Source organism: Sinocyclocheilus grahami, unplaced genomic scaffold (assembly GCF_001515645.1).
Source record: "Sinocyclocheilus grahami isolate Dianchi unplaced genomic scaffold, SAMN03320097.WGS_v1.1 scaffold29.1, whole genome shotgun sequence".
Taxonomy (NCBI): Eukaryota; Metazoa; Chordata; class Actinopteri; order Cypriniformes; family Cyprinidae; genus Sinocyclocheilus; species Sinocyclocheilus grahami.
This window is the reverse complement of record NW_015505208.1, coordinates 2,777,415-2,790,492: the sequence shown is the minus strand read 5'-3', so window position 1 is coordinate 2,790,492 and position 13,078 is coordinate 2,777,415. Positions and strand designations below refer to the sequence as shown.

Here is a 13,078-nt window from a genome sequence, read left to right as displayed (position 1 = left end):
CTGCCCACATGGCTGTTGCTCCTATAACAGCTTTTTTATCAATTCTTTTGTCTTTGGGTCATTATATTTCTCACAGATATCTGCTCGTTCTAAATCAGATACAGATAAAGTAGCACAGTAAAGATTACATTAATATGAATGCATTAGTGAGACAGCGATTGCGTGTGTGAATTAATTCTACCTAGCGTCTCTCTACTAGTAGTGAAGCTGTGGAATTTATTAGTTATTAAGAAATATATGCTTGAACTTTTCAGTTTCTAAGCTATTTTATTGAAAAATCACAGAACAGTGTTGACAATACATTTCCGCACTGAATGATTCTGTGCGCGCGTGATGTGTGCGTGATGTACGCGCTACTGTCTGTAGCCTATGTGTGTGCGTTACAGTGCAGCAGCGCTTTAGATTAGAACGGCGATTAACTTACCTGTACAATAAGCTGGCTAAAACGTGCATTCTCCCATTCAATTTCGAGCATCCAGTAATATAATCACACATGTCTTGTGGAGCGCTTTCAGAGTATGCATTTATTTGTCATTTGAACTGTTTGGAAACGGAGTGTAAATGTGGAATTCCTTCAAAGATTTCTTATCCTGTTGCACCCTCTATAGGACCAGCGACTAGTCGACGTCAAGCTTAAAATGTCATGGCAGAGCATTGAAGTCGACTAGTCGATTAGTCTGTGCAACCCCTAGTTCATACCGAATACCGGTGTTTATTTTTGTTATGATATGAATGTTTAAAATACTGCAATAGCGGTGTATGTTGCTTAAACAACGTTCGGAACGCGACACTGTTTGAAAGGGGTCCCTTTTCACTGTTGCACTGTGGTGAGGGAACAGCTGTATGTGTTACTAAGCGTGAAAGTTCCGAAACTGAAGCTGTAGAACTAATAGAATGTGATAACACAGAAAAACTCATCCACAATATCCACATTGACCAGCACAAATATCCACCGCCTCCTGCCATCAGCTCCCGCATCTCACACACACACGAGCGCGACTTTAGCACTTTAGCACTGATACTCAACGTCGGTAAGGTGATACAATGCTAAATCGTCAATATGACGATGCCGCGATTATAAATGAGAGTGACTCCTGGTTAACATATAAATGGGTCGTGTTTAGTCATTATTTAGTGTGGTATTTTTTGACAATATTCACTGATCATGACAGTAAAATAGGACATTCTAAGTCAATATACTGCAGTATTTCCTCTCTCAATAAGTAAAAAATATGGTTAACACCCAGTCATGCACAAAAAAAATAATACCGTCATGTAGCGTGAAACCGGTATAATTTTGAAAAATACCGTGATATAAATTTTTGGTCATACCGCCCAGCACTACTGTGTTGCAATGCAATCGTTTTCCAAAATATCATTGATGTGAAAATATAAAGTCTGTAAACGCCTGTTAACACAGACCAGAGAAGTTGAAGACGGATGCACAGAGAAAAATACTGTAGCAGGCAGATCACTCGCTGTTCATGATGCACGAACTATTGGAAGAAAATCCTCAATATTGATTTGGGGGTTTATATGAATGTGTTTCTGAGGGGAACTGACTGTCTTCAGAAAAGTTTACGTGGTATTTTCTTTTAATCTCGTCTCTGTATAGTTCATATTAAAGCAGTGTTTCAGCACAGTGCTGCTTTGTTTACAGCGGTAACCAAGGAAACGCCATATCTGGTGTTCCAGAAGCGCCTCCTGCTGTCAGAGAGTGAATCTGCGTCTCATTCAGAGCATCTGCTGTTTGCTTCGTTCAGGCATGTAGTATAATTTCAGTTTTTGCTTCAAATTGGGTTATTATTAAATCAAATTATGTATATGAAATGATATAACTAAATGATATGAAATGATATAAATGAAATGTATATGAATTATATAACTAAAATTAAATAATTGTAATTACATATTTTGGTTAAATAAAGATGTCAGTCTTTATTTTTCTTCTTTTTAGGAAACAAATGAAAAAAAAATAAACATTCAACTGTTCCTAATATTCTGTATGCTACTCAAAAACAAAATATATTGTGTTCAGCGGAAAAAAGTATTCTTTTTTTTTTCTACCCAGTCATTTAAAAATAACACATTTTAGAGCTGTAACGACAATACCGTGATACCGTGAAACCATGATATTTTTGCTTAAGGTTATCCTACCATCAAAATCTCATACCAGCCCATGCCTAATCACCATACCGGTCTTTTTGCATGCAAGAATGAAATAATTTAGTAGGAGGGTTGGGAATCGAAAAGCTATTCCAACTTTGGAAATCAGATCAGATGTGTAAGGTCAGCAATCAAATTACTTGTTATAAAATTACATTTCGATTCTGCTTCTCGATTTCTGTATGCGTATTTGTGATTTCAAAAGATTCAACTGCAAGAAGATGAAATAGAACTTGCTTCTGCACTCGCGCACTGTTTTCTGTGCTGCGCACACACACACAAAGCGCGCGAACACTGGACTGAGCTCTCCTTCTTGCATTCTTACACCGTCAAATGGACAAATACACAGAATTATATCAAAATATCCCATAAATAACAAGTGAGTCTTAAGTGAACGTAAAGAGTTAAGAAAGAAAACAAGGGTGTATTGGATCCGTGCATTGACAGCAGCCGCTGCCGCCAGTCATTAATGTTAATCAAAGAACAAAAGAAAAGAAAATCCCTCACTGATCTTTACTGAATCACTTTTGTAACCTCAGTTTATATTTTATTTGCCTGTTTTTCAGCCCTGACTACTGTTGTTACGGGGCTGACGAGACGTGAGACTTGCGGATCCATTCGCAGAGCTTTATTAGGCAACGTGAGTCTGTGTATGCGATTAATTTGGAGATGCGTTCCAATATAATTTATCCTTATTTAGGGTATAGGCCTATTCTATTTTGATCTGCAGTTTAATAAAAGTTAAACAGAAAAAAGACAAAAAGTAGCACTGCATGTGTTTCTGAATATTTATTCAACCAGACTGTATAATGATGAAAAACCATAAACATGACATGTATAATTAAAATACGCAAATTCCTTCAGCGCACATTTCAGTGCAATATTTTTCAGATTTTTTAAACCGTGTATACAATATAATTATTTTTAATTAAGCTGAGATATAGCACTATAAATTATTAATTCATTTGCAACAAAACTATAAAGTTTTGTTGCAAACAGATGAAGACATTAGCAGGCTTCTCAGCTCGCCCCTCAACATGCACGGGTTCGGAGTTTCGGTAGCCCAACATTGAATATTATATTGTGGCCGTTGTATTTTGATTAATAAAATAAAAATGTGTGCAACAGTGTGTAGTGCGAGAGTCAATGAATAGGAAAGTTCGTTGACCGGATTCGTGACAACTGTAATGGCAACGTGAGTCTGTGTATGCGATTAATTTGGAGATGCGTTCCAATATAATTTATCCTTATTTAGGGTATAGGCCTATTCTATTTTGATCTGCAGTTTAATAAAAGTTAAACAGAAAAAAGACAAAAAGTAGCACTGCATGTGTTTCTGAATATTTATTCAACCAGACTGTATAATGATGAAAAACCATAAACATGACATGTATAATTAAAATACGCAAATTCCTTCAGCGCACATTTCAGTGCAATATTTTTCAGATTTTTTAAACCGTGTATACAATATAATTATTTTTAATTAAGCTGAGATATAGCACTATAAATTATTAATTCATTTGCAACAAAACTATAAAGTTTTGTTGCAAACAGATGAAGACATTAGCAGGCTTCTCAGCTCGCCCCTCAACATGCACGGGTTCGGAGTTTCGGTAGCCCAACATTGAATATTATATTGTGGCCGTTGTATTTTGATTAATAAAATAAAAATTATAAAAATTACAATACAAAAATTTAATTTAAATTACCCTGCTTCTGTAATAAACAAAGCAGTTATTTTTATTTAGTTAAAAACGGGCCAAAAGAGACCCCCGAACTAGTAGCTACCAGAAAGAAAAAAAAATCCCTGCATGATTTTAGTCATACATGATAAATATCAAATATGTTATAGCTTGTCTACAAGTTTAAAATCAACGCTGCAATTGTTATAATTAAGGAAATTAATGTAAGGGAAACAGGTCAATTTAGCTCAAAGGGAATCATTTAAGATTTTAAAGGGAATTTGGACAGAATCACTGTTTTACGGCTGATCACTGAGACGGCCAGCGATTCATTGAACGAGCCGTATGACATCAATTCTGCAATGGATATCAATATCCAAAATATAGTGAAAACACTATTAATTAGTACAGTAACAAGATCGGCAGTTTAAGACATTAACTTGTGAGCACAAAACACGAGATACTTCTCTTTTCAATGTAAATGAGGCTTTATTGGATAAATCTAAGACATGTAAACTAATCTAACACATGAACACACACATTCACACAAGTTGCAGAAAGAGAGAAAGTGAGGAAATAATTAGTTTAAGAGATTTAAAATGTGAAATCCCAAGTTTACAGCAATATGTGAAAATGCATAGACCTGAACAACCATCAATCACTTAATTAACCCTCGCATTGAGTTCCTCAATGAGGTTAAAATTTATATTAAATGCACCAGTTCAGCTAGGATCTGGAGGTACTTGAGCTCCTGTGTCCGGGGTTCCCTTTGTTGTCGTCCTTGCAGAAGGGGGTTTCCCGCTTTTCTGATTGGCTGGAAGTTCAGTCTTGGGGAAGCCAGTGGTTGAGCGTTGGCTGACGACGCGGAGCTTTGGTCTGAAGTTGAAGTTTAGATGGCACTCTTTCGGAGACAAGGTGTTGGGCAAAACTTACCTCGGAACACACGAAACTCTCAACGGAAAATAAAATAAACTAAAGTAAATAAATAGAAGTAAAGTTTGACGAAACTAGGTGGCCTTTCTCCTCATGGTTTTGGAGGAGCTGGCGTGTAAGCCAGAGCACGCTCAAAAAGCGCTAAGAAGCGATGACTGAAAAGCACGACTAAAAGCGAAAAGCTAAAAGCCGCATGGCTAAAAGCTAGACACAAAAAGTCAGACCCGCAAAAAGGCAAAAGGCAAAAGACCAAAAAGCGCTAAGTTTGATGGTGTCCTGAGTATTTAAACCGGGCTGTTTAACACACCCCAAATGGTGCCTCGACCAATTGTAGCTCGGGGTGTTGCAATGTTTCTCCTCCCAATTCATAAATCAACTGTTATCTCATCATTCACATGGTCTGAGTTTTCCCGCTCTTGCAGAGTATAATTTTGGACATGATTTCTATAACAAGAATATAATACATTTGACAAATAATTGATTGGAAGAGACGTTTCAAGCATGAAGATTCAAACACACACATACTAAACATGAATAGGAACCCTTAAGCTATTCAATAGTTATCAAAAAGACATACACAATACGTGATTAAAACATGATAGTTAAACGTGTGGGTTACATACGTAATATGGAGTTATGCATAGAAATGATTAATTGCTCATAAGTCCTTTTAGCGTCATTTAGGTGCATATATACATGGTAAGGAAGTTTCTGTAGCGTTCTGTGAAGACTAGAGATGTTAAAATGTCTGTAAGGAATCTCAGTCTGTTCTTTGTCTCAGAGGTGGGGGGAAAAGTAAATCCGAAGAGCTCGTGATCGTGATTACTATCACTGATTTACATGTGGATCTCTTTGACCATTAATCTTGTTTACTTGCCCCAAAATTGACAATCTCCTTGGAATTGTCAGTAAGTGTTCTTTTGTTTAAATGCTGTGAGCTACTCAACGCTGCTCGTTGGTTCAGGCTTGTGGCGCCAGGATCTGATTTACGACATCCTGTGTCTTGGGCCTCTGTGGAATTTGGCTCCTCATGTTTCAACCATGTTTTGACCAAATCTTAGATTGTCTGATTCGGTCTGATATCCTACATTAAATTTACCATCATGAAATGTGTCTGCACAGACGATAATGCCAAAAAGAAAGAGAAACATCAAAAAATAGGCATATTTTATTCAAGACATTATTATATGACATCAACATGCATTTATAATTCTTATAATCACCGCCAGAATGTTCAGCTTCACCATGATGAACTTAAAATTGGGTTCTATTATTTTTCCTCAACAGTTCTCCTCACAAAACGAAATTCATTTCAAACACAAATTTGCGGGGCGGGCCGTGGTGGAGGTGGGGCTTAGGTAGACGATATTATCGGATATCGCAATATTTTTAAAGGCAATTATCGCTAAGATATTTTCGACATATCGCCCAGCCCTAATTTGGACTCAACACCAGATACTATGTTGCACAATTTGTATAAAACTGTTTACTAAAGAGACAGATGAGATTATAAGCCAAGTGGTATTTACTGTGTAGGATGCATTGTTTTGTGTCCAAATAGAATCAGATAAAGTCTTTAGAACAAGCAGATGGACTACTCTCCAGCCTCTGGGTCACCCTGGAGATCAGGCTGTGGTTTGTTTTAGAGCACTGTGATGAAAGGATGAGAGACCAGCATTGAATTAAGTCCGCTTACTTGGCATTGTGTGTTTAAAATATTTGAACCACCTGGAGAGTTCCTTGTCCCCCTTATAAGTGTTCAAAAGTTGTCCTAAAATTGTGTGAGTGCAAAAAAGTGTGAAGACCCTGTGTCTGTGAGCAGAATGGCTGTGTCATTACCGCCTCCGTTATGATCCCAGCCTTAATGCTGGGATTGGGTCAGTAACAGCCTCATCTCTTGCCCTGATCTGATTCTGAGACATCTGCTGGTCTGGGTCAACAAGCAGAGATTTTGGTTCTCATGCTACCATGGTTACTTTTTACTCCCTTTCAGGTCTCGCTAATTTCTAGTGTTGGATGTCTGAATATTATTCCTGGTAGATGAGATGGAATCAACTAAATTATTGGCTTGATGGTTTCAGGGAGGCTATTGTAGTCTGATATAAGCTAATGCAAGATCACATGGTTCATTAACATCACAAAGCAATTATAAGAACTGTGCAATGCCGGCTGAAAATGACCAAGCAGAATACAATTTTATTCACTTGGAGTTTTGGGGGGGTGGGGGCAGTTTAATTTGTTTGGGTCCGATAACAAATGTGTTTTTTTGTTATTCTTTTTTTCTAAGATGCATGATCAATATTTGAATGTGGTGTTGTATCTGTCAGATTTGGACATCTGTGGCTGCAGGCTTTCATGAGAAAACACTCTAATTTTGTCCCTGCTAATGTCCAGATAAAGCCAATTTAAATCGTTGCGGCATCTCATTTATTTTCATTCCTGCTCAGATGTTCTCCCACAATGGATATGCAAATCACAGAAAGAAATTCCAGCCTTCCTTTGAACAGACATAATAGAGGCATCACAAACTTTTTGATGGAACAATAGTCTATTTTAAACCCTTAATAGAAATGCATCCATGTCTACTGATAGACAAGCCCTGACAAGAGGCTAACTCTAATAATTACAGTTTTGTGAAAGAGGCAGAAAACAATGAAGGGACAACTGAAGCCAAGTCTGGGCATTTTAGTGAACAACAACGATATCATTGAAACCAACTGGCAAAGCATTCCCCGCTGACTGGTGCATTTAGCTCCGTATAAAGTGATGTATCCTGGGTATTTAAGACCTGCATTGGTAAGAGACACTGCACATTAACTCTCATCCATGTACTGTGATGAGACCCTCTGTGAAGACATTGCTCATCTTCTTGTGCTATGCTTGTATTCCCACTCTAGGCTGTTTGCATGGGGGCAAAAACAATATAAATTACGCTGCCTCTGAAGGATGGTGCACTCCACACGAGGACCGTGATAGGGTATTGATTCTCACTACATTGCTAAAATTGCCTGTCTGCCTCCCAGCTCCAAACACACATGTGACAGCTCCAATATAGGCTAGGAACTATGTTCTTTGCGGGGCCCTTACTGGGGTCCCCTCCGTTCCTGAGGCTGCGCTGGGCTATCAAAACATCTATGAGAAACGGAAACTCATTTGTAAAAATATTTTTTTTTTGCAACAGATTATGGATCTGCATAATCCTTTTTTTCACACATAAAAGAGAGGAATATAATAATAACAATACATTGTTATTATTATTATAGTTCCTTATTTTACATTTGCATATTTCATTGAAAATTAAATTGAACAAAATAAGTGCAAAAGTATACTGGGTGTTAATGGGGATATTTTGGCATTCGTAATCTGTTACAATAAGCTGGTGAACCACTCTTTCAGATTTTAATATTTGTATAACTCATTGAATATGGAAAGAATGTGGAACTTTAAATGATGCAGATTTTAAAGAAGGAGAACACAAGGTTTTGCTGGCGCTTGTAGAAAAAAGACTCAATATCAAGAATGTTAAATTATCAAGGACACCAACGCCAAATAGACTTTATGCATAAAGAACTGTTTCGGTACATATTTAATAAGTGATAATCAGCCTCCGGCCTTCAGGTTGACACTCATTCGCTTTCTTCAGAACCCACAGAAGTGTCTGAGCACGTTGTTATGCAGGCGTTTCAGCCGCTGAATGAGAATTTGAATTCACCTGCCTTCTTTTGACATATAGAAATGAAAATCTTGTACCAAATACCTCTATTTGATAGACGGCTTTGCGTGTCAAAAGCTGAGCTTCAGAATGCAGACCTCTTTGATACCTCTCTTTGACCTTTTCAAACATGGCTGGATGGAAGCTCCTCTAGTCATCTTCACAGGAACATCCAGATTGAGTGATTTAAAGCAGTGTAGTAATATGATACACTTGGCCTTTGATTTAAAAACAGCAAATGCCCAAAGAGATCGATAGAACCCACAAAGGCACATGGGCACCCTTGCGAGGCCCAGTGGGAAGGAGAGGGGGAGGGACCGTTTTGGCGTGAAAATCTCAGCCCCTTAATAAGGATTACTTGAAAGCAGGTCTGACAATATCTGCATGCTGTTCTCCCTTGATAAGCCCCATCATGTTTTTAGGGGATTGAGGCTGTGTGTGGTGATGGTGGTGGATGGGGGAGAGGCATCAAATAGCTTTTAGATTATACGTTTTCATCTTAAATCTATCAGCTTGACCTCAAATAGTATATAATAACTCCAACTGGATGAAATATCATGTGGAAAACTGGCGTCTGACTGATATTATAGACTGAACGGTGCTTTTAAGAACAATGATGTAATGGTGCGTGTGTCTCCGAGTCGAAGGTGAGCCATCAGTCGCGTCTCTCGAGGTACTGTGCCAACATTGCTGTTTTCCCCTAGAGTTCTGACCTTCACTAAACTCTCATTCTCTCTAATTTGTTCTCCTATCACCGCACTTGCAATTTTGTGCAATATCCTTTTCCTCACAGCACATATAGTGTCACTTCTTTTATTGATAAACTGGGAATGAACGCAGGAATGTGCATTTCATTGCATCTCTCTCTTTTTCTCTCTATCTTTGTCGCTTTATCTCTTTCATGCTCTCGCTCTCTTTCTCTCTTACTCTCTAAAGACAATATTCGTGGGTACACTTTGTTTGAATCTAATAGTTTTGATCCCTGCGGAACATCCTCTGAATAAATATTTTGGGCAAAGGAAAGGAATTGAACCTGCTATACTATGTGTATCGATCAGCTCTTTAGTGAGTCCCTATAGAATGGGTAATTGTGTCTGTGTGCTTCTCCATTTTAAACTAACTGCATTTCATCTGATGGGGAGAATAATCCATCGAAGAAGAAATAGATTGCAGGCGAAGGTACGTGTCATGGCTGAATGGCAGAAAGCCCATTAATACAATCAGGGAGGCTTGTGCCATTGTCTGGAAACTAGGTTTGAAAGTAGACTCCTTCCATTTGAAGTTACCAAATATAATTGTGCATATCTTTTGATGACTTGCATCTCATTTGGAATTTACATATCCCACTGAAGTGTAATTTGTCTTTGATGATTAGCTCATGTTTAATGGGGCTGGAATTGCTTTGTCTCTGCTGCACACTCACATCCTCTCCTGTGCTCCAGTTTCTTTGAGCCGGATCACATTTCAGCTGTCTGTAGTCTTTGACCGTTGAAGCAATGACAGAGCAGTACTGTGAACCTGACCCAAATGAAGCAGTGTAAAGGAAAAAAGACTTCAGACTGAGTTTTCCCCCCCTTTCAACCAGTGATAGACGAGAGAGAGTGGAAAGGTCTGTGATTCAGTTGACCCACGCTGGATAAAGCTGAATCTTCAGATTGAGAAGATTTTTTTTTTCTTTTTTATAGATATAGTGTACTCTAGAGAAAACAAATTTAGTGGCAAACTAGTACTTCTGAAATGCTTTAATGCTTTTTAGCTTTTCTTCTTTTACACCATGCCCATCATGATACTGAAGTTCATGCTCACCTCATACTCACTGTATTTGCCTTGCTGATGAAAGTCTGCTATGGCCTCGGATGAGGTTTCAAGTTTTAGTTTTAATCTGAAATATAGATTATTTGCTTTAGCATGGCTTGGATTTTTGTGGGTTTGATAATTCAATCAGGAGAGGATCAGAACAAATACACAATGACAATGAAAGTGAGATGATGGTGATGAGGGAAAATTATTTTTCCATGTCAATATAAATTTGATAGAGGTGATGCTTCTATCATTGGATCACATGGTTTTTCAAAAGCATCTCATTATTACAATTTACAAGTAGTGATTTTTGTGTCTTACCCATTTTTAACTATTAAGATGGGTAACTTTTGAAATTTCACATGTACCTTGCCCCGTACTATTTGTACTACGAAAATAAATAATGCTTCAAATTGTGCAGATTGTTGGGTAGCGATATCTAGAGACCAGAACATCATAGAGACTTTGATTTGGGCCGGTATGAAACCACTTAGCAACTAGAACTGGATGATGTATTGAATATTAATGTTTTTCCCTGTAATATAAATATTGTTTATTCATACAGATAATGCAGTTTTACATTTAACAAGGACTGTGTAATCTGTTAAACAAACCCCTTTTCTCGTGACTTGAGTATGAAAATGTAAGGAGATGTTTTAACAGCGTCTCTGATACAAACTTCAGTAGCATAAACAGTGTTAGGATTGTTATGTTCGGTTGATTTTGTGAAACTGTCCATTTAAATAAAAAAATTATTTAAATAACAATTTGTTTGCATCATAACTTAATGTTTATTGTTCATGCATTAAAATGTTTTGTTAGTTTATTAGTTCATGCAGGAGAATATTGCTGTTTTGTTTTTGGTGCATATAAATGAAATGGAGAATTAAATATTTAATCTTATTTGCATTTATTGAAAACAGTAGGGGAAACATGCCTGGATCATTTTAATTAGATGTTTATTGTATATAAATTGTATTAAACATTATATAATTAGTTATAATGACTGTAAGGTTAAAATTATGCTTCCTTTGATTGAAAATCAATCACAAACTATAATCTTAACCTTTGAAATATTAAGGTGCAGCATATATTGAATATCATTTAAAGACTGAGAATTATGAAGATGCATTTTATGTAGTTTTTTTTGCCCAAGTCTTGTAGGAACTACCCAGAAAACCTTGCATAGCAATTCTCAAGTAACCAACCACAACACCCTCACATCATCTTTGACACATTTTGCATGGCCAAGTGTAACTTGAATACTGCAAAAAATTAAAAAATCTAGTTTTGTAATGGGCTCTAAGGTGTTCTGCTAAGTGGTCGACCGATATATCGCCAAGGCTGATATATCGGCCGATATTTGGCATTTTTTATTTTTGAATTTGCCGCCAGCATTCAGCAAATACGCATTTATATAATTTAAACAAATCTTTGAATGACTAATGAACGCTTAATTTCACAAAGCTTGCAAACTTCAAAATCTTGTGAAGTGTGCATTTGTATCCTGCATGATCGAGTGTTCTCTGCATGACGGTCGGTCCGTGTGAATGGAATGCGGACAGGAGGAGAGTTCAGCTTTACTGGAGATGCGCAATCGACAAATTTTAAACTCATGATATCAAATTATGCAGCACTTTATGCATTTGCCCTCTGCCATATTCATGTCTTTTCCACTGTGTGCTGTATGTAAAATGAGTGTTACCTTGGCTTTATTTGAAAAAATATGATTCCCAAATCCCAATGCACACAAACTTCCCAGAATACTGAGTGCCCTATTGGTTACAGTGTTTACTTCCTTTTTTATTATATTTTTATTAAATATTTATTTATTTGTGAAAAATACTTTGTCATCTAAAGTATAAGTATGTTTATTTAACACATTTACGTTTGAATCCATTTTCAAATGATTTCACATTTCTTAAACATTAATTAAAATAAATTAAATTATATTGGCTTTATATGGGCCATCGGCCACCCTGCTTTCCAAGATATCGGCATTGGCTGTCAAAAAAACCAATATCGGTCGACCACTAGTTCTGCTTGCAGTGTCCTACCTTGTTCTGGAGATATTCTTAATACCTTTTATTTGTGTTTTCCCTCTCTGTAGGGAACATGTACCATCCTTTTCATATCAGTATGCACTTCTCTGAAATAGGTGGTGGGTGCATGTTCTGTTAATTACTGCTGGCATGAAATGTCACCTTGGAGATCTCTTAGTGGTTCATTTGTGCCAGAACACTAAGTGTGTGTTTGTAAGATGTTATAGCACAGCCCTCATTTACAGTTTAATTCACCTAAACTTCTAGTGTAATTTATGACTCGTCACTTCAGTGAAGTTCTAAGTTTTTGAATATTTTACTCACATTTTCTGCTCTCTTTACTGGGAGTCTTCATTTATTAAAAGCACAGGCAACTATAAAAAAGAATGACAAGGAGTTTGTTGTCCTACCGAAGCTTCTCTTAGACTATTCTGAGGGATAAAACCAGGATGCACAGTACACTTTAGGGATAAGAGAAGTGCACTTGATCCTGTGGTTTATACTGCTGTTCAAGTTTTCAAGTGGAAACGGAATCGCTTTGAGTTATTTTCTGGTTCATTCACTGATTTATTATTATATTTATTTCCACAGACACATCTATGCTGCTGCCATGTTTTCCGGTTTATGTTGACCTTGACCCCTGACCTCCTGCATACTCTTGGTAACCATATCATTTTTATTTTAATGCACCTTTGTTTCTTTCATCATTTTTCCATTTTTCTCTTTATAGATCCCATGTAATG

The 13,078-nt window shown here is 37.1% G+C and overlaps 1 protein-coding gene across 1 annotated transcript in view; it reads left to right on the top strand.

Annotated features, from left to right (window-relative positions):
- The window catches only part of camta1a (calmodulin binding transcription activator 1a), a 385,900-nt gene that overhangs the window by 67,179 nt on the left and 305,643 nt on the right, over positions 1-13,078 (top strand). The window lies entirely within an intron of this gene.